The 27,273-nt window shown below is 40.7% G+C and overlaps 1 protein-coding gene across 2 annotated transcripts in view; it reads left to right on the top strand.

The window, feature by feature from the left end:
• Positions 1-27,273, top strand: part of CYSLTR1 (cysteinyl leukotriene receptor 1) — a 50,701-nt gene that overhangs the window by 12,395 nt on the left and 11,033 nt on the right. Inside the window, exons 2-3 of one of the 2 annotated variants that reach the window (XM_049107389.1) lie at positions 22,870-22,991; positions 26,190-26,267. The gene's annotated coding sequence lies outside the window, so the exon portion shown is untranslated. The remainder of the gene's footprint in view (positions 1-22,869; positions 22,992-26,189; positions 26,268-27,273) is intronic. The other variant, XM_049107388.1, reaches the window with a different exon arrangement.

Genomic DNA, 27,273 nt, shown 5'->3' with positions numbered 1-27,273 from the left:
GTGTAAGAGGGTTCCCTTTTCTCCGCATCCTCTCCAACATTTGTGGTTTCCTGCTTTGTTAATTTTCCCCATTCTCACTGCTGTGAGGTGGTATCTCATTGTGGTTTTGATTTGTATTTCCCTGATGGCAAGTGATGCAAAGCATATTCTCATGTGCTCATTGATGGCCATGTCTATGTCTTCCTCTGTGAGATTTCTCTTCATGTCTTTTGCCCATTTCATGATTGGATTGTTTGTTTCTTTGGTGTTGAGTTTAAGAAGTTCTTTATACATCTTGGAAACTAGCCCTTTATCTGATACGTCATTTTCAAATATCTTCTCCCATTCTGTAGGTTGTCTTTTAGTTTTGTTGACTGTATCCTTTGCTGCGCAAAAGCTTCTTATCTTGATGAAGTCCCAATAGTTCATTTTTGCTTTTGTTTCTCTTGCCTTCGTGGATGTATCTTGCAAGAAGTTACTGTGGCTGAGTTCAAAAAGGGAGTTGCCTGTGTTCTCCTCTAGGATTTTGATGGAATCTTGTCTCACATTTAGATCTTTCATCCATTTTGAGTTGATCTTTCTGTATGGTGAAAGAGAGTGGTCTAGTTTCATTCTTCTGCATATGGATGTCCAATTTTCCCAGACCCATTTATTGAAGAGGCTGTCTTCCTTCCAATGGATAGTCTTTCCTCCTTTATCGAATATTAGTTGACCATAAAGTTCGGGGTCCACTTCTGGATTCTCCATTCTGTTCCATTGATCTATGTGTCTGTTTTTGTGCCAGTACTACACTGTCTTGATGACCACAGCTTTGTAGTACAACCTGAAATCTGGCATTGTGATGCCCCCAGCTGTGGTTTTCTTTTTAAAATTCCCCTGGCTATTCAGGGTCTTTTCTGATGCCACACAAATCTTAAAATAATTTGTTCTAACTCTCTGAAGAAAGTCCATGGTATTTTGATAGGGATTGCATTAAACGTGTATATTGCCCTGGGTAACATTGACATTTTCACAATATTAACTCTGCCAATCCATGAGCATGGAATATTTTTCCATCTCTTTGTGTCTTCCTCAATTTCTTTCAGAAGTGTTCTATAGTTTTGAAGGTATAGATCCTTTACCTCTTTGGTTAGGTTTATTCCGAGGTATCTTATGCTTTTGGGTGCAATTGTAAATGGGATTGACACCTTAATTTCTCATTCTTGAGTCTCATTGCTATTGTATAGAAATGCCACTGATTTCTGGGCATTGATTGTGAATCCTACCACGCTGCCAAATTGCTGTATGAGGTCTAGCAATCTTGGGGTGGAGGCTTTTGGGTTTTCTATGTAGAGTATCATGTCATTGGCGAAGAGGGAGAGTTTGACTTCTTCTTTGCCAATTTGAATGCCTTTAATGTCTTTTTGTTGTCTGATTGCTGAGGCTAGGACTTCCAGTACTATGTTGAATAGCAGTGGTGACAGTAGATATCCCTGTCTTGTTCCTGATCTTAGGGGAAAGGCTCCCAGTGCTTCCCCATTGAGAATGATATTTGCTGTGGGTTTTTCGCAGATGGCTTTTAAGATGTTGAGGAATGTTCCCTCTATCCCTACACTCTGAAGAGTTTTGATCAGGAATGGATGCTGTATTTTGTCAAATGCTTTCTCTGCATCTAATGAGAGGATCATATGGTTCTTGGTCTTTCTCTTGCTGATATGATCAATCACATTGATTGCTTTATGAGTGTTGAACCAGCCTTGTTTCCCGGGGATAAATCCTACTTGGTCATGGTGAATAATCTTCTTAATGAACTGTTGGATCCTATTGGCTAGTATCTTGTTGAGAATTTTTGCATCCATGTTCATCAGGGATAACATGGTCTGTAATCCTCCTTTATGGTGGGGTCTTTGTCTGGATTTAGAATTAAGGTGATTTTGGCCTCATAGAACGAATTTGGAAGTACTCCATCTCTTTCTATCTTTCCAAACAGCTTTAGTAGAATAGGTATGTTTTCTTCTTTAAAAGTTTGATAGAATTCCCCCTGGGAAGCCATCTGGCCCTGGACTTTTGTGTCTTGGGAGGTTTTTGAGACTGCTTCATTTTCTTCCCTGGTTATTGGCCTGTTCAGGTTTTCTATTTCTTCCTGTTCCAGTTTTGGTAGTTTGTGGCTTTCCAGAAATGCGTCCATTTCTTCCAGATTGCCTAATTTATTGGCGTATAGCTGTTCAGAATATGTTTTTAAAATCATTTGTATTTCCTTGGTGTTGGTAGTGATCTCTCCTTTCTCATTCATGATTTTATTAATTTGAGTCTTCTCTCTCTTCTTTTTAATATGGCTGGCTAATGGTTTATCTATCTTATTAATTCTTTCAAAGAACCAACTCCTGGTTTTGTTGATCTGTTCCACAGTTCTTCTGGTCTCTATTTCATTGAGTTCTGCTCGAATCTTTATTCTTCTGCTGGATGTAGGATCTATTTGCTGTCTTTTCTCTAGCTCCTTTAGGTGTAAGGTTAGGTTTTGTATTTGAGTTCTTTCCAGTTTTTGGATGGATGCTTGTATTGCGATGTATTTCCTCCTCAGGACTGCTTTTGCTGTATCCCAAAGATTTTGAATGGTTGTATCCTAAACTCTCTTGCTTTCCATGAATCTTTTTAATTTTTCCTTAATTTCCTGGTTGACCCTTTCATCTTTTAGTGGGATGGTCCTTAACCTCCATGTGTTTGAAGTCCTTCCAAACTTCTTGTTGTGATTTAGTTCTAATCTCAAGGCATTGTGGTCTGAGATTATGCAGGGGACGATCCCAGTCTTTTGGTATTGGTTAAGACCTGATTTGAGACCCAGTATGTGGTCTATTCTGGAGAACGTTCCATGGGCACTTGAGAAGAATGTGTATTCAGTTGCGTTTGGATGTAAATTCTGTAGATATCTGTGAAATCCATCTGGTCCAGTGTATCATTTATAGCTCTCATTTCTTTGGAGATGTTGTGTTTAGAAGACCAATCGAGTGTAGAAAGTGCTAGATTCAAGTCACCAAGTATAAGTGTATTATTATCTAAGTATGTCTTAACTTTGGTTATTAATTGATTGATATATTTAGCAGCTCCCACATTCGGGGCATATATATTGATGATTGTTAAGTCCTCTTGTTGGATAGATCCTTTAAGTATGATATAGTGTCCCTCTTCATCTCTCACTACAGTCTTTGAGGTAAATTTTAGTTTATCTGATATAAGGATGGCAACCTCTGCTTTCTCTTGAGGACCATTTGAATGGTAAATGGTTCTCCAACCTTTTATTTTCAGGCTGTAGGTGTCCTTCTGTCTAAAATGAGTCTCTTGTAGACAACAAATAGATGGGTCCTGCTTTTTTATCCAGTCTGACACCCTGCGCCTTTTGATGGGGTCATTAAACCCATTCACGTTCAGAGTTACTATTGAAAGATATGAGTTTAGTGTCATCATGATATCTATTCAGTCCCTGTTTTTGTGGATTGTTCCATTGGACTTCTTCTTAAAGGAGAATTTTGAGAGTCCCCCTAAAAGTTTCTTTCAGAGCTGATTTGGAGGTCACATATTCTTTCAGTTCCTGCCTGTCTTGGAAGCTCTTTATCTCTCCTTCCATTTTGAATGAGAGTCTTGATGATAAAAATAATCTTGGTTGCATGTTTTTCCCACTTAGGACCCTGAATATTACCTGCCAGCCCTTTCAGGCCTTTCAGGTCTCTGTGGAAAGGTCTGCTGTTACCCTAATACTTCTCCCCATAAAGGTCAGAGATTTCTTGTCTCTTGCTGCCTTAAGGATCTTCTCTTTATATTTGGAATTTGCAAGCTTCACTATTAAATGTCATGGTGTTGAGCGGTTTTTATTGATTTTAGGGGGGATCTCTCTATTTCCTGGATCTGAATGCCTGTTTCCCTTCCCAGATTAGGAATGTTTTCATCTATGATTTTTTTTTCAAATACATAGTCTGGACCTCTGTCCCTTTCGGTGCCCACAGGAACCCCTATTAAACGTAGGTTTTTCTTCTTCTTATTTATTTCCCTTAATCTATCCTCATGGTCTTTTAATTTTTTGTCTCTTTTTTCCTCAGTTTCCTTCTTTGCCATCAACTTGTCTTCTATGTCACTCACTCGTTCTTCCATCTCGTTAATCCTCGTCGTTAGGAATTCTAGTTTGGATTGCATCTCATTCAATTGATTTTTAATTTCTGCCTGATTAGCTCTAAATTCTGCAGTCATGAAGTCTCTTGAGTCCTATATGCTTTTCTCTAGAGCCACCAGTAGCTGTATAATAGTGCTTCTGAATTGGCTTTCTGACATTGAATTGTAATCCAGATTTTGTAACTCTGTGGGAGAGAGGACTGTTTCTGATTCTTTCTTTTGAGGTGAGGTTTTCCTTCTAGTCATTTTGCTCAGAGCAGAGTGGTGAAAAACAAGTTTTATTGGGAAAAGGAGAAAAAGAGAGGAGAGAAAGAAGGAAGGAAAAGAGAAAAAAAGAAAAAAGGAAGAAAAAAGAAGAAAACGAGAAAGAAAAAGAAAGAAAAGAAGAAAAAGGGGGTGGGGGAACCAAACAGAAATTTAAAAAAAGCAAAGAAACAAAAACAAATAAACAAAAACAAAAAAACACTGGGGAGTATCCTCTGATTCTTTATATGGTAAGTCCTTTGACTTCCCCTGGAACTTTCCAGTGCTGCTTGGTCAATAATTTGTTTTTCTCCTGTCCATCTAGGTGGTCTTCTGGGGGAGGGTCCTGTTGTGCTGATTTTCAGGAGTTAGCACTTGGGGGAGCTGCTCTGCCCCCTGCCTAGTGCAGGGCTCAGTGAGTAATGTATCCTGTTTATCCGGGGAGGCCACTGTGAGGCCCCGTGGGGGCTGTTTACCCTGTGAGGCCCCAGGAGGCACAACCACAGTGGCGGTGGCCAGCTCTAGAGCCCTGGATTCAGCTCCCGCAGTAACTACGGAGCTCTCAGTCTGCAGAGGCCTGGATGCTCTGGGGGTGGAGCCACCGATCTGCTCAGCTTGGGGCAGGAGCGTCCTTGTGGTCCTGGGCCGTCCTGGCCTCTGCCTGTCCCGGGGGGAGGCCGGATCCTGGGCTGTGTCCCAGGGTTCCTGTGCTCCCGGGCCTGTGCTGTTGGATTCATGCTCCCAGCCTCGCCGCCCCCTCTCCGCCGGAGCCGCGGCCTGAGCCCCTGCGAGCTGCTCCCAGGGCCGCGCAGCCCCCTTCGTGCAGATCCTCTTCCTCTGCCGGAGCGGCCTCCGAGCTGCTCCCGGGGCGCACAACCCCCTCCGCGCGGAGCTTCCGCCCGAGCCCCTCCGAGCTGCTCCCAGGTCCAGCCGTCTGCGCTGCAGCCCTTTAGAGAGCTCAGCGCACTCTCCCCGGTGCGCAGTTGCTCTGTTAGTGTCCCTGGGAGCCTGAGGGCATCCCCGCCCCTCCTGGCTCCTGCTCTAACTCCCTGTGAGCGCCTTTCCGCCCGGGAAGATTGGTGAAGCTCCTGCTTCTCCGGGACGGAGCTTTCCTGTCCTGGGGACACTCGTCCAGGCCTTAGTCCGGATCCTCACGGGGTCCCTCCCCCTTGGATGCCTTTAGTTTCTTTATTTCTTTTTTCCTCGTCTTACTACCTTGATAGAAGAATGAACTCTGGGCAGCCCCATTGGCGCAATGGTTTAGCGCCGCCAGCAGCCCAGGGCGTGATCCTGGAGGCCCTGGATCGAGTCCCATGTCAGGCTCTCTGCGTGGAGCCTGCTTCTCCCTCTGCCTGTATCTCTGCCTCTGTGTGTGTGTGTCTCTATGAATAAATAAATAAAATCTTTTTTTAAAAAAAAGAGAAGCATGAACGCTTCTCACGGTAGCATTCCAACTGTTCTCTCTTTAAATCTCAGGCCGAATTCCTAGGTTTTCAGGTTGATTTGAAGGTTATCTAGGTAATTTGGTGGGGACAGGTGACTTGGGGACCCTACTCTTTCGCCATCTTGCCCCTCCTCTGAAAAACAAATTTTACAACAAAGTAGTAGAAAATAAAAGGCCAGGAATCCTAAAGAATAAGGAAAAAAAGAAAGGAAAAGAATAAAGAAAAAAAGGAGAGGAAAAAAAGGGGGGAATGGGAGATGGTGGTGGTAAAGAAGTTGTACTGGAGGGAGAATGTAGTCTACCTGAGGGGTTCTTGAGGGTGATACTCTTGTTTCTGAGTATATTACGTTCTGTATATTAGAAGATGTCAGTCCCAAATTTATGTAAACCAGAAATAGTTGTAGCGGGCCCCAACATTGACCACCAAAACATAAATGAGATAAAAGAGAGAGGCATAATGGAATGAGAAATCTCACACAATGGGGATCCCTGGGTGGCTCAGCGATTTAGCGCCTGCCTTTGGCCCAGGGCGTGATCCTGGAGTCTCGGGATCGAGTCCCGCATCGGGCTCCCTGCATGGACCCTCTCTCTCTCTCTCTCTCTCTCTCTCGAATAAATAATAAATAAAATCTTAAAAAAAAGAAATCTCACACAATGAACCAGCACAGTATACCTCTTGGTTCTGGGTGCATACTGGTCATGTTTTAGAAGGTGTTAACTTCAGTCATTGTAGAACAAAATGAGGCAGAGAAAGCAAAAAAACACAAACAAAAACAGATCTTGTATATCTCCCAATTAAGAGTATGTTGAAGGGAATCTAGAAGTAGAAAATATATCTAGAACCTGTAATTGTAGAAATATTAAAGTCAAAAAGAAGAATCTTAAAAATGAAGAGGTTGTAAAATATTGTAGTTCGTGTGGGAAAAGAGAAAAAAATTGGAAATTTACAGTCTGGTATAAAAACGAGTTGTGCTGGAAAAAAAAAGGAGGGGTATCCTCTGGTTCTATATAGTGTAAATCCCTCGACTTCCCCTGGAGCTCGGTCAAGAACTTGCTCTTCCCCTGTACTTCCAGCTGATCTTCTGGGGGAGGGGCCTGCTATGCTGATTCTCAGATGTGTGCACCTGTTAGGTGCACGGCTCAATGGGAATTGTTTATCCTGTGAGGCTCCTGTTCCCTGGCAGCCCCGCTCCATCTCAGACACAGAGTCACACAAGGAGAAATAACACTGGCGGCGGCCAGCTCTCCAGCTTGGAGTCAGCTCCTACCGTAATTACCGCAATCTCCCAGTCAGCACTGTCCTGGATGCTCCAGGGTCGGGGGTGCTGATCTGCACAGCTTGGGGCCACCCAGTGGCAGGACAGTCCTTGCTATCCTGTGCCCTCCTCTCCTTTGCCTGTCCCGGAGGGAGCCCAGGATCCTGGGCTGTGTTCCCCGGCGCCCTGGGATCCGGGGCCTGTGTTGCTGGAATCGCTCTCCAGCGGCCTCGGCCTACAGTCTGTGGCACGCTTTACCCCGAGGTGCACTTCCTCTGTTAGTGACCCCGGGAAACTGGAGGTTCCACTGCCCCTCCTGCGATTCTGCCCGAGTTCCCTGCTAAGCGACTTTCTGCCCAGGAAGAATGTAGTGCGGATTCTTAAGGTTCTTGCTCATCCGAGAATGGGCTTTCCTGTCCTAGAGGCTTTTGCTGCCCGGCCTTAGACTGGCTCCTCGCGGGAGCCACTCCCCAACTTGATTTTTTTTTTTCTGCCTTCGTACCTTGTTAGAAGCAAAAACTCCTCTCTGTAGCGTTCCAGTTGTTCTCTCTTTAATTCTCAGGTTGAATTCGTAGGTTTTCAGGATGATTTGAAAGTTATCTATGTAAGTTGGTGGGGACAGGTGACTTGGGGATCCTACTCCTCCACCATCATGCCCTGCCCCTCATATTGTTCAACCTCTATGTATTTGCGGTCTGTCCACAGTGGTTTGGTTTGTTTGTTTGTTTGTTTGTTTGTTTTTGTGGTTGACTTCTATTTTCATAGCATTCTTGTCAGAAGAGATACATGGCATGAGTTCGATATTTTTCAATTGTTGAGGCTTGTGCTTTGGGCTAATACGTGATGTATTGTGGGGAATGTTCTGTGTGTACCTGAAAAGAATGTGTATTCTACACTTTTAGGATGGAATGTTCTGAATATAAGTAAATTTAGTTTAATTCAAAGCCAGAATTATTTTTTTTACACTGCCCTTCATTGTATCTTGTTACAGTCTGTGTTCTGAAGTCGATTTTGTCCAACATAAGTATTGCTACTCCTACTTTATTTTGACATTAATTTGCATGATAGTTTCTCCATTTGCTCTCTTTGGGTATTCTAAATATTTTATTTATTTACTTATTCACGAAAGACACACAGAGAGGCAAAGAAGTAGGCAGAGGGAGAAGCAGGCTTCCATTGGGGAGCCCCATGCAGGACTCAAACCCAGGATCCTGGGATCACGACGTGAACCAAAGGCAGAAGCACAACCACTGATCCACCTGGGTGCTCCATTCCCTCACGTTCAACCGGCAAGTGTCTTTAGGTCTAAAATGAGTCTTTTGTTGGCAGCATATAACTGGGTCTTCTTTTGGTTCATTCTGACAGCTTATGACTTTTTTTTTAAATTTTTACATTGGAGGTTAATTTGCCAACATATAGCATAACAACCAATGCTCACCTGGCCAAGTGCCCCCCTCATTGCCCATCAAACAGTCACAACAACCCCCACCCACTTGCCATTCCACTACCCCATGTTCATTTCCCAGAGTTAGGTGTCTCTCATGTTTTCTCACCCTCACGGATATTTTCACTCATTTTCTCTCCATTCCCTTTATTCCCTTTCACTAATTTTTATATTCCCCAAATGAATGAGACCATATAATGTTTGTCCTTTTCCAATTGACTTATTTCACTCAGCATAATACCCTCCAGGTCCATCCATGTCGAAGCAAATAATGGGTATTTGTTGTTTCTAATGGCTGAGTAATAATCCATTGTGTACATATACCACATCTTCTTTATCCATTCATCTTTCAATGGACACCAAGGCTCCTTCCACAGGTTGGCTATTGAGGAGAGGGCTGCTATAAACATTGGGGTGCAAGTGTTCTGGGGTTTCACTGCATCAGTATCTTTGGGGTAAGTCCCCAGCATTGCAATTGCTGGGTCGTAGGGCAGATCGATTTTGTTCTCTTTGAGGAACATCCACACAGTTTTCCAGAGTGCCTTCACCAGTTCAAATTCCCACCAACAGGGCAAAAGGGTTCCCCTTTCTCCACATCCTCTCCAACATTTGTGGTTTCCTGCCATGTTAATTTTCCCCATTCTCACTGGTGTGAGGTGGTATCTCACTGTGGTTTGGATTTGATTTCCCTGATAGCCAGTGATGTGGAGCATTTTCTCATGTGCTTCTTGGCCACGTCTATGTCTTCCTCTGTGAGATTTCTGTTCATGTCTTTTGCCCATCTTATGATTGGATTGTTTGTTTCTCTGCTGTTGAGTTTAATAAGTTCTTTATAGATCTTGCATACTAGCCCTTTATCTGATACGTCATTTGCAAATATCTCTTCCCATTCTGTAGGTTGTCTTTGACTTTGTTGAGTATTTCTTTTGCTGTGCAGAAGCTTCTTATCTTGAAGAGTCCCAATAATTCATTTTTGCTTTTGTTTCTCTTGCCTTCATGGATGTATTTTGCAAGAAGTTGCTGTGCCCAAGTTCGAAAAGGGTGTTGTCTGTGATCTCCTCTAGGATTTTGATGGAATCTTGTCTCACATTTAGATCTTTCATCCATTTTGAGTTTATCTTTGTGAATGGAGTAAGGGAATGGTCTAGTTTCATTCTTCTGCATGTGGATGTCCAATTTTCCCAGCACCATTTATTGAAGAGACTGTCTTTTTTTCCAGTGGATAGGCTTTCCTGCTTTGTCGAATATTAATTGACCATAAACTGGAGGGTCCACTTTTGGATTCTCTATTCTGTTCCATTGATCTACGTGTCTGTTTTTGTGCCAGTACCACACTGTCTTGATGACCACAGCTTTGTAGTACAACCTGAAATCTGGCATTGTGGTGCCCCCAGATATGGTTTTCTTTTTTAATATTTCCCTAGCTACTCAGGGTCTTTTCTGATTCCACACAAATATCAAGATGATTTGTTCCAACTCTCTGAAGAAAGTCCATGGTATTTTGATAGGGATTGCACTAAATGTGTAAATTGCCCTGGGTAAAATTGACATTTTCACAATATTAATTCTTTCAATCCGTGAGCATGGAATATTTTTCCATCTCTTTGTGTCTTCCTCAATTTCTTACAGAAGTGTTCTGTAGTTTTTGGGGTATAGATCCATTACCTCTGTGGTTAGGTTTATTCCTAGGTATCTTATGCTTTTGGGTGCAGTTGTAAATGGGATTGACTCCTTATTTCTCTTTAGTCAGTATCATTCTTAGTGTATAGAAATGCCACTCATCTGGGCATTGATTTTGTATCCTGCCACACTGCTGAATTTCTATATGAGTTCCAGCAATCTTGAGGTGGAGTCTTTTGGGTTTACTATGTAGAGTATCATGTCATCAGCGAAGAGGGAGAGTTTGACTTCTTCTTTGCCAATTTGAATGCCTTTTATTTCTTTTTGTTGTCTGATTGCTGAGCCTAGGACTTCTAGTACTATGTTGAATAGCAGTGGTGAGAGTGAACATCCCTGTCTTGTTCCTGATCTTAGGGGAAAGGTTCCCAGTGTTTCCGCATTGAGGATGATATATGCTGTAGGCTTTTCATAGATGGCCTTTAAGATGCTGAGGAATGTTCCCTCTATCCCTACAATCTAAAGAGTTTTGATCAGAAATGGATGATGTATTTTGTCAAATGATTTCTCTGCATCTATTGAGAGAATCATATGGTTCTTGTTTTTTCTCTTGCTGACATGATCAATCACATTGATTGCTTTAAGAGTGTTGAACCAGCCTTGCATCCCTGGGATAGATCTCACTTGGTCATGGTGAAATATCTTCTTAATGTACTGGTGGATCCTATTGGCTAGCATCTTGTTGAGAATTTTTCCATCTGTGTTCATCAGGGATACTGGTCTACAATTCTCCTTTTTGGTGGAGTCTTTGTCTGGTTTTGGAAGTAAGGTGATGCTGTCCTCATAGAATGAATTTGGAAGTACGCCTTCTCTTTCTATCTTTCCAAACAGCTTTAGTAGAATAGGTATGGTTTCTTCTTTAAACATTTGATAGAATTCCCCTGTGGAGCCATCTGTCCCTTGACTTTTGTGTCTTGGGAGGTTTTTGATAACTGCTTCATTTCCTCCCTGGTTATTGGCCTATTCAGGTTTTCTATTTCTTCCTTTTCCAGTTTTGGTAGTTTGTGGTTTCCAAAAATGCGTCCATTTCTTCTAGAATGCCTAATTTACTGGCATATAGCTGCTCATAATAAGTTTTTCAAATTGTTTGTATTTCCTTGGTATTGGTGGTGATCTCTCCTTTCTCATTCATGATTTTATTAATTTGAGTCTTTTCTCTCTTCTTTTTAATAAGGCTGGCTAATGGTTTATCTATCTTATTAATTCTTTCAAAGAACAAACTCCTGGTTTTGTTAATCTGTTCCACAGTTCGTGTGGTCTCTATTTTATTCAGTTCTGCTCGAATCTTTATTAACTCTCTTCTTCTGCTCGGTGTAGGATCTATTTGCTGTTTTTTCTCCAGCTCCTTTAGGCGCAAGGTTAGCTTTTGTATTTGAGTGCTTTCCAGTTTTTGGATGGATGCTTGTATTGCGATGTATTTTCCTCTCAGGACTGATTTTGCTGTATCTCAAAGATTTTGAACAGTTGTATCTTCTTTCTCATTAGTTTCCATGAGTCTTTTTATTTCTTCCCTAATTTCCTGGTTGACTCTTTCATCTTTAAGCAGAATGCTCTTTAAGTTCCACATGTTTGAAATCCTTCCAAACTTCTTCTTGTGATTTAGTTCTCATTTCAAAGCATTATGATCTGAAAATATGCACAGGAAGACCCCAATCTTTTGGTATTGGTTAAGTCCTGATTTCTGACCAAGTATGTGGTCTATTCTGGAGAAAGTTCCATGTGCACTTGAGAAGAATGTGTATTCAATTGTGTTTGGATGTAAAGTTCTGTAAATATCTGTGAATTTAATCTGGCCCAGTGTATCGTTTAAAGCTCTTGTTTCTTTGGAGATGTTGTTTTTAGATCTGTCGATTGTAGAAAGCTCTATATTCGAGTCACCCAGTATAAGTGTATTATTATCTAAGTATGTCTTAACTTTGATTATTGATTGATATACTTGGCAGCTCCCACATCAGCAGCATAAATATTCATGATTGTTATTATGTCCTCCCATTGGATAGATGCTTTATAGTGTCCCTCTTCATCTCTTACTACAGTCTTTGGGATAAACTTTAATTTATCTGAAATGAGGACGGCCACCCCTGCATTCTATTGAGAACCATTTGAATGGTAAATGGTTTTCCAACCTTTCATTTTCAGGCTGTAGGTGTCCTCATGTCTAAAATGAGTCTCTTGCAGACAGCAAAATGTGAGGTCTTGCTTTTTTATCCAGTCTGACACCCTGCATCTTTTGATGGGATCATTAAGACCATTCACGTTCAGAGTGACTATTAAAAGATATGAATTTAGTGCCATCATGATACGTATTCAGTCCCTGTTTTTGTGGATTGTTTCCTTGGACTTCCTCTTTCTTTTACAGAGTCCCCCTTACTATTTCTTGCAGAGCTGGGTGGTGTTCACAAATTTTTTCAGTTTCTGCCTACCTTGGAAGCTCTTTATCTCTCCTTCTATTCTGAATGAGAGCCTTACTGGATAAAGTATTCTTGGCTGCATGTTCTTCTCATTTAGGACCCTGAATATATCCTGCCAGCCCTTTCTGGCCTGCCAGGTCTCTGTGGAGACGTCTGCTGTTTCCTAATACTTCTCCCCATAAAGGTTATGGATTTCTTGTCTCTTGCTGCTTTAAGGATCTTCTTTTTATCTTTGGAATTTTCAAGTTTCACTATTAAATGTCAAGGTGTGGAGCGGTTTGTTGTGATTTTAGGGGGGGATCTATTTCCTGGATGTGAATGTCTGTTTCCCTTCCTATGTTAGGGAAGTTCTCAACTATGATTTGTTCAAATACATTTTCTGGACCTCTGTCCCTTTTGGCACCCTGTGGAACCCCAGTTAAAAGTAAATTTTTCCTTCTGAGACTGTCATTTATTTCCCTTAAACTATCCTCATGATCTTTTAATTGTTTTTCTCTTTTTTCCTCAACTTCCTTCCTTGCCATCAACCTGCCTTCTATGTCACTCACTCATTCTTCTACTTTGTTAACCCTTGTTGTTAGGACCTCCAGTTTGGATTGCATCTCATTTAATTGATTTTTTATTTTGGCCTGATTAGATCTAAATTCTGCAGTCATGAAGTCTCTTGAATCCTTTATGCTTTTTTCTAGAACCACCAGTAGGTTTATAATTGTGCTTCTGAATTGGCTTTCTGACATTGAATTGTAATCCAAATTTTGTAACTCTGTGGGAGAGAGGACTGTTTTTGATTCTTTCTTTTGTGGTGAGTTTTTCCTTCTAGTCATTTTGCTCAGTGCAGAGTGGTTAAAAACAAGTTGTACTGGAAAATGAGAAAAAGAGAGGGAAAAAGGGGGAAAGAGAAAAGAAAAGAGAAGAGAAGAAATAAAAGAAAAGAAAAGAAAAGAAAAGAAAAAAAAGAAAAGAAAAGAAAGAAAAAAGGGGGGTAAACAAACTGAAAACAATAAGAAGGGGGAGTATCCTCTGATTCTATATTCTGTAATCCCTCGACTTCCCCTGGAACTTTTCAGTGCTGCTTGGTCAATAACTTCCTTTTCCCCTGTCCTTCTAGCTGGTCTAGGGGAGGGGCCTGCTTTGTTGATTCTCAGATGTGTGCAGCTGGGGGAGCTGTCTAGCCCCCTGCCAGATGCAGCGCTCGGTGGGAGCTGTTTATCCTGTGAGGCCCCTGCTCAGTCCCAGGTACAAGGTGACACCAGGAGGAACAATATTGTTGACGGCCAGCTCTCCAACTCTGGAGTCAGCTTCTGCAGTAACTACCACACCTCCCAGTCCGCAGGGGCCTGGATGCTCCGGGGGCAGGGGGCGCCGAAATGCACAGCTTGGGGCAGGAGCGTCCTTGCTGTCCTGCGTCCTCCGGGCCTCTGCCTGTCCTGGAGGAGCGCAGTATCCTGGGCTATGTCTCCCAGCGCCCTTGGCTCCAGGACATGCACCGCTGGAATCACACTCCCGGGGCCACCGCAGCCCCCTTCATGCGAAGCCACTGCCTGAGCCACAGCCAGAGCTGCTCCCGGGGCCATGCAGCCCTCTCGGTGCAGAGCCGCTGCCTGAACCGCCACCTGAGTTGCTTCCAGGCCTGGTGAGCACAGCAGCCTTTTAGGGAGCTTGGCACGTGGTGTGTGGCGCGCTCTCCCCCAGGGCGCAGTTCCTCTGTTAGTGCCCCTGGGACCCTGAGGGCATCCCTGCCCCTCCTGGGATCCTGCCTGAGCTCCCTGCCAGAGCCTTTCCATCTGGGAAGATTGGTGAAGCTCCTGCTTTTCCGCGACTGGGCTTTTCTGTCCTGACGGCACTCGCTGCGCAGCCTTAGCCGGGCTCCTCGTGGGGGCCCATCCCCCTTGGATGCGTTTTTATTTCTTTTTTTTTTTTTCAGTCTTCCTACCTTGATAGAAGTGAAAACTCTTCTCACTGTAGCATTCTAGCTGTTCTCTCTAAATCTCAGACCGAATTCGTAGGTTTTCAGGATGATTTGGAAGTTATCTAGGTAAGTTGGTGGGGACAGGTGATTTGGGGACCCTATTCTTCCGCCATCTTGCCCCGCCTTCCCCAAACGTAGAGCTTATATCAATGTAATAAACATCATATAAATAGGAAGCTATTATTGTCTTTCATCTTTTTTACTTATGTGCCACATGGGTCTCATTATGTCTCACTTCCAGAGCACCAGAACATGACAGAGGAAGAAGCAATGTTCTGGTCAGAGGGAGATCCTTATTCACCTTTGGCCCAAGAGTCATTGTGGCTCTGAATATTTTCCTAACATTGGGACATCATTTGATAAACTTTTCTGTATCTAGATTTCGTGGTCTCCAGACAACACTCCCCACTGAAAGAACTGAAAAGAAATGGCTGCTTCCAGGTCTGTGGCAGGATATATACAAGATGAACCTGGGTGGCTCAGCGGTTGAGCATCTGCCTTTGGCTCAGGGCGTGATCCTGGGATCCGGGATCCAGTCCCACATTGGGCTCCTTGCAGGGAGCCTGCTTCTCCCCCCTCTGCCTGTGTCTCCACCTCTCCCTCTCTCTCTCTCCCTCTCTCTCTCTCTCTCTTTCCTCTCTCTCTCTCTCTCTCTCGAATAAATAAAATCTCTCAGCACTCAGGGAAAGGGGTAGTAATGCTGAGGCACTCCCAGAGTTCCCCGGTGGGCTGTTCATTGTGCTAAAGGACTCATGAATGCCCCTCTGACTGTCTTTCTTTCCTTGCTTCACTTCTTCACTCTCACCAGTGCTTCATGGAGTCACCTTGCATATATACCACTTGCACCTGAATCCTTATCTCCAGGTCTGCTTCTGCAGGCCAGCGATTGGAGGCAGGTGGAAGGGCTGAGGGGCCTGAATAAGACTGTGGCATGAGGCGGGAGACGAAAGAGTGAGTGGCGTGGTGGACTTTCCGGGCACGGGTACGTGCACGCGCCCCCAGTCCTCGCTCTCTCGGTAGACTCCAAGCCAAAGCCAACCATACTTCCCACCTTATGTCTTTTGATTACAGTGCTTAGTCCACTTACATCAAAGTAATTATTGATAGATAGCCATTTATTGCCATTTTATTACTTTTGGGAGGCTTATTTCTAGAGATTTTCTATAATTCTTTCTTGTCTCTATTTCATATTTTGCTGATTTTCTTTAGTGATATATTTTCTTTCTCTTTATTCTTTTCAGATTTATTAGTGGCTTTTGATATATGGTTACCATTATATGTGTAATATCCTCTTCTGCATATAGCGTCTATATTAAGTTGATGGTCATTCAGGTTTGAAACTATTCCATTTTCCTCTCCTTATCACATTTTTGGTGTATGTTATAGTATTTTACTACTTCTGTGATTCTTGCCTTTTATTTTTTTTTATTTTTTAATGGATTTCAATTTCCCAACATACAGCATAACACCCAATGCTCATCCTGCCCAGTGCCCCGCTCAGTGCCCATCACCCAGTCACCCCAAACCCCCGTCCACTTCCCTTTCCACTAACCCTTGTTCATTTCCCACAGTTAGGTGTCTCTCATGTTTTGTCACCCTCACTGATACTTTCATTTTCTCTCCTTTTCCTTTACTCCCTTTCACTAATTGTTATATTCCCCAAATGAATGGTACTCAATAGAAAGCAGGGGTAGCCATCCTCATATCAGATAAACTAAATTTTATCCCAAAGACTACACTAAGAGATGAAGAGGGACACTACATCGTACTCACAGGATCTATCCAATGGGAGGACATAACAATTATGAATATTTATGCCCCTAATGTGGGAGCTGCCAAGTATATCAATCAATTAATAACCAAAGTTAAGACATACTTAGATAATAATATACTTATTAGACTTGAACACAGTGCTTTCTGTAATTGACAGATATTCTAAGCACAACATCTCCAAAGAAACAAGAGCTTTAAATGATACACTGGACCAGATGTATTTCACAGGTATCTACAGAACTTTACATCCAAACGCAAATGAATACACATTCTTCTCAAGTGCACATGGAACTTTCTCCAGAATAGACCACATACTGGGTCACAAATCAGGTCTAAACCGATAACAAAAGATTGGGATCGTCCCTTGCATATTCTCAGACCATAATGCCTTGAAATTAGAACTAAATCACAAGAAGAAGTTTGGAAGACATTCAAACATGTGGAGGTTAAAGACCATCCTGCTAAAAGATGAAAGGGTCAACCAGGAAATTAGAGAAGAATTAAAAAGTTTCATGGAAACTAATGAGAATGAAGATACAACTGTTCAAAATCACTGGAATACACCAAAGCAGTCCTGAGAGGGAAAAATATCTCAATACAAGCATCCATCGAAAAACTGGAAAGAACTCAAATACAAAAGCTAAACTTGCACTTAAAAGAGTTGGAAAAGAACAGCAAATAGATCCTACACTCATCAGAAGAGAGTTAGTAAAGATTCTAGCAGAACTCAATGACATAGAGACCAGAAGAACTGTGGAACACATCAACAAAACCAGGAGTTGGTTCTTTGAAAGAATTAATAAGATAGATAAAGCATTAGCCAGCCTTGTTTTATATATATATATAAATTTATTTTTTATTGGTGTTCAATTTGCCAACATATAGAATAACACCCAGTGCTCATCCCATCAAGTGCCCCCCTCAGTGCCCATCACCCAGTCACCCCCACGCCCCGCCCACCACCCCTTCCACCACCCCGTACTTCATTTCTCAGAGTTAGGAGTCTCTCATGTTCTCCCTTTGTGATATTTCCAACTCATTTTTTCTCCTTTCCCCTTTATTCCCTTTCACTATTTTTAATATTCCTCAAATGAATGAGACCCTGTAATGTTTGTCCTTCTCTGATTGACTTACTTCACTCAGCGTAATAAACTCCAGGTCCATCCACGTCGAAGCAAATGGGGGGTATTTGCTGTTTCTAATATTAGCCAGACTTGTTAAAAACAAAAGAGAAAAGACTCTAATTAATAAAATCACGAATGAAAAGGTGATCACCACCAATACCAAGGAAATACAAATGATTTTAAAAACATATTATGAACAGCTATATGCCAATAAATTAGGTAATCTAGAAGAAATGAACGCATTTCTGGAAAACCACACACCACCAACTGGAACAGGAAGAAATAGAAAAACTGAACAGGCTGATAACCAGGGAGGAAATTGAAGCAGTCATCCAAAACCTCCCAAGATGCAAAACTCCAGGGCCAGATGGCTTCCCAGGGAATTCTATCAAACGTTTAAAGGAGAAACCATACCTATTCTACAAAAGCTGTTCACAAAGATAGAAAGAGATGCAATATTTCCAAACTCGTTCTATGAGGCCAGCATCACTTTAATTCCAAAACCAGACTAAGATCCCACCAAAAAGGAGAATTATAGACTAATATCCCTGATGAACACAGATGCAAAAATTCTCAACAAGATACTAGCCAATAGGATCCAACAATACATTAAAAAGATTATTCACCATGACCAAGGGGGATTTATCCCTGTGATGCAAGGCTGGTCCAACATTGGAAAGCAATCAATGTGAGAGATCATATCATCAAGAGAAAAAAACAGGAACCCTGTGATCTTCTCAATAGATGCAGAGAAAGCATTTGACAAAAATACAGCATCCATTCCTGATCAAAACTCTTCAGAGTGTAGGGATAGAGGGAACATTCCTCAGAATCTTAAAAGCCATCTATGAAAAGTCCACATCCAATATCATTCTCAGTGGGGAAACACTGGGAGCCTTTCCCCTAAGATAAGGAACAAGACAGGGATGTCCACTCCCACCACTGATATTCAACATAGTACTAGCAGTCCTAGCCACAGGAATCAGGCAACAAAAATAAATAAAAGACATTCAAATTGGCAAAGAAGACGTTAAACTATCCCTCTTTGCAGATGACATGATACTCTACGTAGAAAACCCAAAAGACTCCACCCCAAGATTGCAAGAACTCATACAGCCATTATGCAGTGTGGCAGCATACAAAATCAATGCCCAGAAGTCAGTGGCATTTCTATACACTAACAATGAGACTGAAGAAAGAGAAATTAAAAGTCCATCACATTTACACTTGCACCCAAAAGCATAAGATACCTAGGAATAAACCTAACCAAATAGATAAAGGATCTATACCCTAAAAACTATAGAACACTTCTGAAAGAAATTGAGGAAGACACAAAGAGATGGAAAAATATTCCATGCTCATGGATTGGCAGAGTTAATATTGTGAAAATGTCAATGTTACCCAGGGCAATATACAGGTTTAATGCAATCCCTATCAAAATACCATGGACTTTCTTCAGAGAGTTAGAACAAATTATTTTAAGATTTGTGTGGAATCAGAAAAGACCTCAAATAGCCAGGGGAATTTTAAAAAAGAAAACCATATCTGGGGGCATCACGATGCCAGATTTCAGGTTGTGCTACAAATCTGTGGTCATCAAGACAGTGTGGTACTGGCACAAAAACAGACACATAGATCAATGGAACAGAATAGAGAACCCAGAAGTGGACCCTGAACATTATGGTCAACTAATATTCGATAAAGGAGGAAAGACTATCCACTGGAAGGAAGACAGTCTCTTCAATAAATGGGTCTGGGAAAATTGGACAACCACATGCAGAAGAATGAAACTAGACCACTCTCTTTCACCTTACACAAAGATAAACTCAAAATGCATGAAAGATCTAAATGTGAGACAAGATTCCATCAAAATCCTAGAGGAGAACACAGGCAACTCCCTTTTTGAACTCAGCCACAGTAACTTCTTGCAAGATACATCCATGAAGGCAAAAGAAACAAAAGCAAAAATGAACTATTGGGACTTCATCAAGATAAGAAGCCTTTGCACAGCAAAGGATACAGTCAACAAAACTAAAAGACAACCTACAGAATGGGAGAAGATATTTGCAAATGACCTATCAGATAAAGGGCTAGTTTCCAAGATGTATAAAGAACTTCTTAAACTCAACACCAAAGAAACAAACAATCCAATCATGAAATGGGCAAAAGACATGAAGAGAAATCTCACAGAGGAAGACATAGACATGGCCAACATGCACATGAGAAAATGCTCTGCATCACTTGCCATCAAGGAAATACAAATCAAAACCACAATGAGATACCACCTCACACCAGTGAGAATGGGGAAAATTAACAAGGCAGGAGACAACAAATGTTGGAGAGGATGCAGAGAAAAGGGCACCCTCTTACACTGTTGGTGGGAATGTGAGCTGGTGCAACGACTCTGGAAAACTGTGTGGAGGTTCCTCAAAGAGTTAAAAATAGACCTGCCCTACGACCCAGCAATTGCACTGTTGGGGATTTACCCCAAAGATACAGATGCAATGAAACGTTGGGACACCTGCACCCTGATGTTTCAAGCAGCAATGTCCACAATAGCCAAACTGTGGAAGGAGCCTCAGTGTCCATTGAAAGAGTAGTGGATAAAGAAGATGTGGTTTATGTATACAATGGAATATTACTCAGCTATTAGAAATCAAAAATACCCACCATTTGCTTCAACATGGATGGAACTGGAGGGTATTATGCTGAGTGAAGTAAGTCAATCGGAGAAGGACAAACAATATATGTTCTCATTCATTTGGGGAATATAGATAATAGTGAAAGGGAATATAAGGCAAGGGAGAAGACATGTGTGGGAAATATCAGAAAGGGAGACAGAACGTAAAGACTGCTAACTCTGGGAAAGGAACTAGGGGTGGTAGAAGGGGAGGAGGGCGGGGGGTGGGAGTGAATGGGTGATGGGCACTGGGGGTTATTCTGTATGTTGATAAATTGAACACCAATAAAAAATAAATTAAAAAAGAAAAGAAAAGACCCTGAAGAGGCAGGGAAATATTGAAAAAGAAATCCAGAGCTGGGGCATCACAAAGGCAGATTTCAGGTTGTACTACAAAGCTGTGGTCATCAATACAGTATGATACTGGCACAAAAAGAGACACATAGATCAATGGAACAGAATATAGAATTCAGTAGGGACCCTCAACTCTATGGTCGACTAATATTCAACAAGGCAGGAAAGACTATCCATGGGAAAAAAATATAGTCTCTTCAATCAATGATGCTGGGAAAATTAGATAGCCACATGCAAACAATGAAACTAGACCATTCTCTTCCACCATACACAAAGATAAACTCAAAATGGTTGAAAGATCTAAATGTGAGACAAGATTCCATCAAAATCCTAGTGGAGAACACAGGCTACACCCTGTTTGAACTTGGCCACAGTAACTTCTTACAGGATACATCCATAAAGGCAAGGGATACAAAAGCAAAAATGAATTATTGGGGTTTCATCAGATAAAAAGCTTCTGCACAGAAAAAGAAACAGTCAATAAAACTCAAAGTTAGCCTACAGAATGGAAGAATATATTTGCAACAGACCTATCAGATAAAGGGCTAGTATCCAAGATCTATAAAGAATTTATTAAACTCAATGCAAAGAGACAAACAATCCAATTATGAAATGGGCAAAAGACACGAACAGAAATTTCACAGAGGAAGACATAAGCATGGCCAACACGCACATGAGAAAATGATCCGCATCACTGGCCATCAGGGAAATACAAATCAAAACCACAATGAGATACCACCTCACACCAGTGAGAATGGGGAAAATTAACAGGATAGGAATCCTCAAATGTTGGAGAGGATGTGGAGAAAGGGGAACCCTCTTGCACTGTTGGTGGGAATGTGAACTGGTCCCACCACTCTGCAAAACTGTGTGGAGGTTCCTCAAAGAGTTAAAAATAGATCTGCCCTAGGACCCAGCAATTGCAGTGCTGGGGAATTACCTCAAAGATACAGAGGTAGTGAAACGCCAGGACACCTGCAGCCCAATGTTTATAGTAGCAATGTCCACAATAGCCAAACTGTGGAAGGAGCCTCGGTGTCCATCGAAAGATGAATGGAGGGCAGCCCTGGTGGCTTAGTGGTTAGTGCCTACCTTCAGCCCAGGGCATGATCCTGGAGACCCAGGATCGAGTCCCATGTCGGGCTCCCTGCATGGAGCCTGCTTCTCCCTCTCCTTGTGTCTCTGCCTCTCTCTCTGTCTCCCATGAAAAAATAAGTAAAACCTTTTTATTTTATTTTTTTAATTTGGCTTTTTTTGTAAAATATTTTTAAAAATTAAAAAACAGAGTGACTAGTGTGGCTGTAGTGTGTAAGATTATTTTGAGAAAAAAAGCATAAAATTATTGGGTTATGAGAAACATGTCTCGGAATTACAAACAGTTCGGCATAGCTAAAATGCTAGGTACACGTAAGAATTAGGTAATTATGTCATCTATGTATGAGGTAATGAGAGCCAGAAGTGATGAAGTAGTATTAGCAATGAAAGGGAATGAAGAGGAATCTGATACTAAGTATCAGATTGGATAAAGACTAGCTGGAACTGGAGCCAAATTGAGATGGAGTTAGATCCCTCCTCCCTTTTCCCTGCCCCAACATCCCAGATCAGTGTTGTTTTCCCTATCTAAAATTTTAACTTCAGTGTCCTCAAGTTTCAGATTCCCAACACCTTTTTGCTATTTTCATCTTGTCCCTATCAGCTTTAGCAAAAGCTTTCCAGACTCTTTCCATTTAACTGAGATGACAGAATCTAATAAATTCGGGAATTGACTGATGTAAACATAAAGTCATTTTAACAGAATTTAAGGCTTGTTAGATACTCTGCAGGATAGATTTTAGGTATTAGCTAAGAAATGGATGGATGTATTGTTGGTCCTGGAACTCTTAACACCATATGATCAAGCATGGTGGGTATCTCATACAAAAGGAAACAACAAAGATGACTAGAGAAGTTTCTCTGTTAGAAGATCTGTAGAATGGTGATAATACTGACAGAACAAGAGATGTTTTAACTTGTTATTGTATAACAAAAGGGGTAAGTCCAGTGAGAAAGAGGCCCTAGAAAGTGGGACTTCACATCATAAGATTAGCACTTAGTTTAAAAACCACTGTCAAAGCTAGAACTTCTGTGTTGCCTTTAGAAGGCTTGACCAAATTTGTATCCTGAGAACAGCTAATATATTCAAAGAGTAAATGAGTATATCTCTCAGATGTTCACCTAAAACTCAGGGTCACCTACTAGTCTTAAATCAAGCTTGCAACAATTTTTATCCATGTCCCTCTTCACTAAATCCATAGATTTCTCATACTACATGTTTTTTTTTTCTAAGACTTAACTAAACTAAGGAAAATGATACCATGACCTTCATACATTTACAGAATGGCAAACTAAATGGAAATTCAGAGATCACATAATATAAACCTATTGAATTGGAGATAAGTGAAGAGATCACAGAAAGTAATTTACTCCAGATCGCACAATGAATCCAACGTAGCCTGAGGTATGATCCAAGTCTTGTGCCTATCATTCCTGCAATCTTTCCTCCATGTTCATTATCTTTTTCCATGCAAGGATTCCCACTAATTTTGATAAGACATTAATGAAAGCATATAATAAGTTGATCAATTCAAATCAGCCAATATTTAAAATACATTGAAGTGTGTACAGCATGAAATACAAAAAGAATAAGACTTGGTTATTCCTCTTTAAGTCTAGTGGAATTGGGGTAGGAATAATGAAGAAGTTTACATTGAAAAACCAGAGAGATGACTATGACACAAAACAATAAATGAAAACAATTATTAAGAAAAGTACAAACAAAACAGCAAGACTTCTATGAAGAACTGCACTAAATTAGATTGAGAGGAAAAGAATAGCTTTTTGTTTAACTGGAAATAAAAAAGAAGCACTATTGCTATCTTCATTTAAGAAGACACCAGGGATGCCTGAGTGGCTCAGTGGTTGAGCATTTGCCTTCAGCTCAGGGCGTGATCCTGCGGTCCTGGGATCGAGTCCCACATAGGGCTCCCTGCAGGGAGTCTGCTTCTCCCTCTGCCTAGGTATCTGTCTCTCTTTATGTTTGTTTCTCATAAATAAATAAAATAAAATCTTTTAAAAAATAGAAGGCACCACCCTGGGGATACTTGTAGATCACCAGCTTCACCAGCTGTACCCAGACCACACTTAGAAAGCACAAAGTGTCTAAGTCATTCTTGTTCATAGGTAGTTCTAATGCAGCAAAAATAAAAAGTATGTATGGTATATAAATTGGGACCTTGTATTCTCAGATTATCTCTGGATCTCATATTTGCCTCATTCACTGGGGCTTGACCAGGTTATTTATAAATTCAGTGGAGGCTAAGGGCTGAAGGAAAGAAGATAGATGATAGATAGATAGATAGATAGATAGATAGATAGATAGATAGATAAGAATGGTAGAATCCAATTACGGCAGAAGCTGCTGTCAGAGACAAAAGTCCTCTAGGAAACTGGAAAAAAAAAAGGCAAAGAGTGAAAGTATTGGGTGCCTGCTATGTGCAAAGATAATAGAAGATACCCCAGAATCCCAAACTTGAGGAAACACTACACTGCTACCCAGTGTGACATGTAATCACTTGTGAACTAAACTATCATTGTACAGCTACCAAGGATGTGTATAACTAGTAATATTACACTTATCGTAGATGGGTATTAGAAATTGATAAACTTTGTCTTTCCACACTAGGAAAAAAATATAAGCTTTGTCTAAACACAAAATTGTGACAGAGTCAAAGTTAATTTTCTTCATAGATGAGTGAAATAATGTAATTTTAGGCTCAGAGATTCTTTTTCATTTGAAATTCAGTCAGTATACCTTATTGATTAAAGAGACTTAGGACAAGCTAAATAAAAAGGGTTTACTGAGTAAAAAAAATATAAAAATCAGCTTAAACCATACTTTACCCAGACTGCTAGTAGCAGGTTACCTATGTCAATTCCTTACTGGGAGAAGGAGGGAAATTCAGAAAGGGAAAAGAAATTGGAGAAGATCTAAAAAAATGATTATCTGAATATAGAGTGGGATCACACAGCAATAATATAGCTATAGGTTCATATTTTTACTTTTAAAACTTGTCTATATTTTATATTTTTAATTTTATTTTTCTTTTGATTTCCTTTTTTTATCCTATGTACTTTTTTTTATTTTTTTAATAATAAATTTATTTTTATTGGTGTTCAATTTACCAACATACAGAATAACACCCAGTGCTCATCCCATCAAGTGTCCCCCTCAGTGCCCACCACCCAGTCACCCCCACCCCCACCCTCCTCCCCTTCCACCACCCCTAGTTCGTTTCCCAGAATTAGGAGTCTTCATGTTCTGTCTCCCTTTCTGATATTTCCTACCCATTTCTTCTCCCTTCCCCTCTATTCCCTTTCACTATTATTTATATTCCCCAAATGAATGAGACCATATAATGTTTGTCCTTCTCCGATTGACTTATTTCACTCAGCATAATACCCTCCAGTTCCATCCACGTCGAAGCAAATGGTGGGTATTTGTCATTTCTAATGGCTGAGTAATATTCCATTGTATACATAAACCACATCTTCTTTAACTTTTGATTTCCTTTTATTTTCAGCAGAGTTCCTTTAAAAAGCCCAGTGTGTTTAAACTTGCTAAGAATAAATTAGAAGGTGCTTATTTTTTTGGTACTTAGGCCACAACTAAATGTAAGTGGCCAGGCTGTGTCGCCCTGTCAAACAAGGATGAAAATTGCCATAGGGGAATACAAATTGAGGGAGGGCTCAGTGTTCAAGTTGCTACCATTTCAGAAAATCCCTTCTTTGTTCATTTCTTTAAGATTTGTTACAATTTGTTAGATTTTCTGATATAGTTTAATTGAAGCATATACTTATGAAAAGTTAACAATACAAACTACAAGACAGTTGATTTCTGAAGGTATATAATATATGTCAAATTACTGATATAAACAATAACTGTTACTATGAGATTTTAGGGAGAAGAGTCTAAAGTCTTCTAATCCATCATTTCTTTTTTTACGATTTTATTTATTTATTCATGAGAGACACAAAGAGAGAGAGAGGCAGAGACACAGGCAGAGGGAGAAGCAGGCTCCATGCAGGGAGCCTGATGTGGGACTCGATCCCAGGACTCCAGGATCATGCCCTGGGCCGAAGGCAGGTGCTAAACCGCTGAGCCACCCAGGGATCCCCTAATCTGTCATTTCTTCAAGGAAAACTGTACTTAAGCCATTCCGGACAGATATATTTGATATTTTTAATGTTCTAACTCTTCTTGCTAGCAAACTAGGTCCTTCGATATGAACTTCCAAATTATTTCCCCTTTGAACTTAATAACAAACAGTTTAGAAGAGAAAATAGGGAAAATACGGTTACATAGAGGAGTATTTTTATAATACTGGGTTCATCTTTAGATACAAAAGCTTCCTGAACAAAGCAACAAATATCTGTGATCAGCTCTGGTCAGTATTCCAAGTTCCCTTCCCTGGGAATTTAAAAATGAATGGAGGGGGAAAAAGAGGCATAGAATCTAATAGCTAGCTCTAAATCTGTCAGTAAGGCTGTGATATCCTATGACACACCCTGGATATGTACTTAAGGCCACTAAGCTCCCATGACCCTTCTGGATTGCTTCTAAGGTCATTGACTTCCTTTTTCAATCTTATGATTTCAGCTTAGGCTTCATCTGAAATTACATCATAAGAGCTGACCACCAACTAGGAAAATTCGTGAAAGGCACTGCAGTGTCAGAAAGAGGTATGGTTCAATTTTCTAAATCAATCTTGTTTCTTCAACTTGCAAATTATCCTAACAAAGTAACTTCCTTTGTCATCTGTACAAAAAGTAATCTTATGTGTGTTTATATTAACCAATTAATAGCCCATTTGCTTTGTTCTAAAATAGTTCTTACCATACTGTATTGTAAACTTTCTATACTGCTGAGTTATCACTTCTCTCCCCTCACCAGACTATGAGCTGCTGGAAGGCAGGTAGGTGATCTTAGGTATCTCTGAATCCATATGATTTGGGTCTTATCATTTGAGGATCACAAAAAAAAATCTATAAAAATGAATTAAATGCTGTTTAAGACAAGCAAAGTCATCATTCATGAAATGAGTGGCTTGGACTAAGTGATCTCTATCCCTCTAGGATTCATTACTCGTTTGAAAGTTGTACAATTTTCTTTTTACGACCTAATATAAGTTATTGATTTGACTAAGTTATAAACAATTGAACCTAAATAACAACATTACTAGCAAAGCTTATTTTGACCTTTAAGGACTGGAAAGTTATTAATGTGACTAATGACCATCCATTTTTCATTAATTTATTTATCAGTTTCATTCACATCTTTTATTCAAAGATCTGGGAAACGAACTAGGGGTGGTGGAGGGGGAGGAGGGCTGGGGGTGGGGGTGAATGGGTGGCGGGCACTGAGGGGGGCATTTGACAGGATAAGCACTGAGTGTTATTCTGTATGTTGGCAAATTGAACACCAATAAAAAATAAATTTATTATTAAAAAAACAAAAAACAAAGATCTGGGAATGTCAAATTTATAATATTTAACAGAAAAATAAATAAGTGATTATTCTATGTCAAGATACAAATGTTTTTTAATCTTATAGTTAGTATTAAGATTTAGTTCCTTTCTTAATATTTTAGGAAGCAACTTTAGGGTCTGAGGCTGAAAAGATTTTAAATTATAATGGAATGCAAAGATAATTCTAAGTGGTTTTAAATGACAAATAATACTTT

The sequence above is a fragment of the Canis lupus genome, chromosome X (genome assembly GCF_003254725.2).
Source record: "Canis lupus dingo isolate Sandy chromosome X, ASM325472v2, whole genome shotgun sequence".
Lineage (NCBI taxonomy): Eukaryota > Metazoa > Chordata > Mammalia > Carnivora > Canidae > Canis > Canis lupus.
This window is presented reverse-complemented; position numbering and strand designations above follow the sequence as displayed.